General features: G+C 45.0%; 1 long non-coding RNA gene across 1 annotated transcript; it reads left to right on the forward strand.

Annotated features, from left to right (window-relative positions):
* On the forward strand, window positions 1-2,045 carry LOC146207055 (uncharacterized). Its single transcript, XR_014705130.1, has 3 exons — window positions 1-128; window positions 477-583; window positions 1,644-2,045. It is a non-coding gene; the product is annotated as an uncharacterized LOC146207055 (long non-coding RNA).
* The last annotated feature ends 2,478 nt before the right edge of the window (window positions 2,046-4,523 follow it).

A 4,523-nucleotide genomic window follows, 5' to 3' on the forward strand; every position in this document is an offset into this window, starting at 1 on the left:
TTGGCGCGCAGTGGTACAAGCAAGCGGGAGGCTTGTTCGCGCCGCGTTGTTTCAGATTGACCAGACTGGAATGTATTCTGCAAAATAGACTGGGCGGCACCCATCCTTGCAAGTTTCTTCAGACTTTCGTAAGTACAGCGAAAATGCAGCGCAAACCACTTACGGCGGCATCCCGTACTTTCCTCGCCAACTTAGGAGAGCTCATGGCGCCGCTCTTCTTACGTTACAGCTTGTCTGGAAAGTTTTGCTGCATCGATGCGTTATTGCTAAGTGATCTCAATTCTTTTTTCGGCATCTTGCTGTGAGTCGGTGGCTTCGTAGAGGATCTACGAAGCTCTTTTGCGTGCGCCAGGAAGCAGTCCCTTCAATATCCGTGCTTCGATCGGTCGCCGGCGGCTCATTTTCGAGTGCGCCTCCGTTTTGCTCCCGAATAGCCCTGTCTTAGCAAGAGCAACCATTTCTATTTTTTGTTTCAGTGTGTGCCGAAATACTCTTGCTGCACAGCGTTTTTGGGATCTTGGCTACGTCGCAGCTTCTGCTCACGGGCTCTCCTGCACCATGAATGCCTTGTGGCTCATGAAAGGTGGGTACAAAGTGTGTGCTGGCAAAAACAGGTTGCTCCACAAGAGCGCTACTATATGACATCGAAGTGACCTTATTTCTGAAGCTGGCACTGGGCATGCATTTCGGTCAGCACCGTCACAGCCAAAGCAGTAGAAAAGGGGGAAGGGGGTGGGGGTGCCAGTACATATCTGCCGGATTGTTCTAACCACTAGATAGGACTAACCCGGTCATACGACTACAATTGTTGTATAACATTTTAGCTAAGCGTGATAATATTAATGCTGACATTTTTGCATCAACTCCAGGTGAATTCAAATTCTGTTTCTAGTTATGACTGTATATTGTCTTGTGTACCATACAAGGTAATTGCTGTTCATGGGCACGGTAAAAAAATACGTTTTTCAATGTTCACCAGCAAATCTACTCAGTGACAGTGCTATTTCTGTGGCTATTATATAGATCCTTTTTGTATTCCTGACTAGAGCTGGTGAAATCGCTTCTTTCAGCTGTAGCGCGTTAACAAAATGAATGCTGGTGCATATTTTCGAGTAGCTGTCAAATACAGTGAGAGGGCATTCAGGTGCACAAGGTGGGACTAGGCTGAACCAGTCTGTCCCATATGGAGATACTAGTGCCCACGTAGGCCTGTCATGGTAGGAAATAGAATTGTATAATTGCTCGAAGAGCTTTCCAGTAGCATGTCTTGATGGGCTAGCTGGCACACCACTGCAGTGTGGTTTGGCTGTGCGAACAGGCCAAGGACGAAAGGAACGCACATGGAAATGCCAAGTTTGTAATTTCTTCATCTGCGTGTTTCTTTGGTTTACACTGCCAAATCATATTCACGCTTTCCTATATGTTATCTTGCAAACAGCAAATGCACTGCTGACACTAGGGGCAAATGTTATTTGCTCTTTTTAGTTGAGGCCAATTTATTTTACTGATAGAACATTAAATGTTTCCATGTGAGTGCCATGCGACAGCTACTAGCATTATACTTTCCTTCTGCGTTGCAGCGGGATCATTCATGTCTTACCTTTACCAGGAGCCGGCATTTATTGCAATCTTCTGATTTCCAGGCCCTTCCCTGTCTGGCGCGTGTGCTGAAACAGGAATCCCTTGGAGGCGATTTGCAGCTTTTGTTCATCATCTTGATTCCGTCCCCACATAGGTAATAGCCACTGCGGTGGCACAGGATTAGAGTGCTCAATTGTTAAACCCAAGGACACGGGATGAAATCCTGGTTGCGGCAGTCCCTTTACAATGGAGGCGAAAAGCAATGCCGTGAACTGTGCGATGTTGACACACATTTAAAGACAAGGTTGTTGAAATTTCTGGAGGCCTTCACTAAAACATGTATCTATGTCCCAATATGGAAACAGTCTGTCCGGGCAATGGACAGGGAGAAAATCCAATGAGGTCATTGAGAGCATATTTACCACGGTACCAGGGGTGAATCCAGGTGCCTACCCTGTTGGGGGGGGGGGGGGGGGGGGCACAGCTAGTATTATTGCGACATATCTGTAGTGCTTCCTGATATCTATTTTTTTACATAGTGTAGACCAGTTGGTGCAAACTTAACTTGCTGGACATGGACATGGGAAGCCAAGGACATGGGAACTCAATACAAAGAAGTACATGGGACAACACTGTTTGGTCTGAGACCCATTTCCAAAGCATTTCACCCCAAAAGAGCCAAGCATCAGGTCGGAGGAAATCCTGTACCAATTGGAAAACTGTTGAGTACCTGGCGGCACCTGAAATCAAACCTGGTACCTTCTGAATGCGCAGCATTTCTTTTTTTTGTGTTCCAGTGTCTTTGGCTGGTCCAATATTTTAGATTTAAGTTTAGTACAATACCCCAAGAAAACAAAAATGACAAAATATTTTTGGTCAGTACATAATCTAATTGCCCACTGTTCTTTTAGTTTTCATGCCATTATTTGTCTATAAAATATATATCCATGAAATTTGTTGCCGCCTAACTAAATTTGTGCAGAGCAAAACACAAAATTTCACCAATCCAGTTTTTGTGTGTGTGTGTGAGTGTGTTTAGGTAAAGACTATCAGTGTTAAAGAAACATTGTTCTACATGCTAGTTTAACATATTTGACAATGGCTAAGTTTAAGAAATAAAAAGCACAGTTATGAGGTTCCTGAAAATTTTCAGACAGCTCGTCTCAGTGTATATTATTATTTTTTTTTTAAGAACATTGGTAAGTATGCTGAGCACTGATGTCTTCTTACAATGAAATTTTTTCTAGCTTGGTCAGTTCTTTCAAGAACAAACTTAGTATTATCCTTTAACCATAATCATCACGGAATGACACCTGTAAAAAAAAAAAAAAAAAAAAAAGACGAAAATGTACTGCATACACCAGCGCACCTTTGACCAAGGCCTTTCTGAATTCATGAACGATCATTAAGCTTTTTTAAGATCTTCCAAAGCCACGTTGAACACCATTAGAACAAGAACCCGAGCAAGGGCTACTACCCCACCAAGACATGATGGCCTTGTGACAGAATCTGCCTCACATTCAGGAGGTACCGGTTTCAATCCTGGTGCTGGTGGGTACAAGATTTCTCCCTGCCTGATTCTGGGCTCTTCTGGGATAAGATGCTTGGGAGAGGTATTCTAGTTCACTTCAGGAAAAGGGTCATGAACCAAAATTCTCGCTTCGTTTTACCATTAGACAACCCTAAGTCCGCTTCGTGCAGCAGAAGCCCACATGCAGTTCCTTTTTCCTCCTTTCCTAAGCCATGAGCCCTGGTAAGCCAAGCACCAGGCTGGGCCATAGCTGGTACACATTTGAGAAAATTGGAAGTGGAAGTGGAAGTGCAGCGGTGGCGTAGCGGTAGAACATCCGCCTCGCATGCAAGAGGACCGGGGTTCAAATCCCGGTGCCGCGCAATTCTCCACCGGATGAAAAAAAAAAAAAAAAAAAAAAAAAAAAATCCGCGTGTCGATGGAATTGCATATACAGGTTTGGGGTGCGACCTGATGCCGATGAACACCTCCGGCAACGCACTCCCTCACCAGAACAGGAGTTGGCCACCCTGGTGCAGTAATTGGCCACAACCTCCTATGATAAGCTCCATAAAACCCCGGCCCTCAGTCACCAGCGGCTGCGGAACAACTGACCACGGCGGCGGTCAGACCTGTGACGCAGCAGGGGGTGCTAAGAAAGCCTGGCTCCGCTGGACAGGCCGCCATTGGAAACTGACCCTGGCAACGTTTAATGCTAGAACCCTAGCTAGTGAAGCTAGTTTAGCAGTGCTGTTAGAGGAACTAGAGGGCATGAAATGGGATGTCATAGGGCTTAGTGAGGTTAGGAGGCCGAATGAGGCATATACTGTACTGAAGGAAGGGCATGTACTGTGTTATCGAGGTTTACCACAGAGGCGACAACTAGGAGTAGGTTTCCTTGTCAATAAGTATATAGCGGGTAATATAGACGAATTCTATAGTATTAATGAGAGGGTTGCAGGCATCGTAATTAGGCTTAATAAGCGGTATAAACTGAAGGTTGTACAGGCCTATGCACCTACATGTAGTTACGATGACCAGGCAGTTGAAAGCTTCTATGAAGATGTAGAATCGGCAATGCGAAAAGTAAAGACGCAGTATACTGTACTAATGGGCGACTTTAATGCCAAGGTAGGGAAAAAACAGGCAGGAGGCAAGGCAGTAGGTGACTATGGCATTGATTCTAGGAATAGCAGGGGGGAGTTACTAGTTGAGTTTGCAGAGCGCAATAACTTACGAATCATGAATACCTTCTTCAGCAAACGGAAGAACCGAAAATGGACATGGAAAAGTCCTAACGGAGAGACTAAAAATGAAATCGACTTCATAATGTGTTCAACCCCCGCCATTGTGCAGGATGTAGAGGTAATCGGGAAAGTTCGATGTAGTGACCACAGGATGGTGAGGTCCCGAATTAGCCTAAATCTGAAGA

This window comes from Amblyomma maculatum, chromosome 1 (assembly GCF_055883805.1).
Source record: "Amblyomma maculatum isolate TAMU_Amacu chromosome 1, ASM5588380v1, whole genome shotgun sequence".
Taxonomy (NCBI): domain Eukaryota; kingdom Metazoa; phylum Arthropoda; class Arachnida; order Ixodida; family Ixodidae; genus Amblyomma; species Amblyomma maculatum.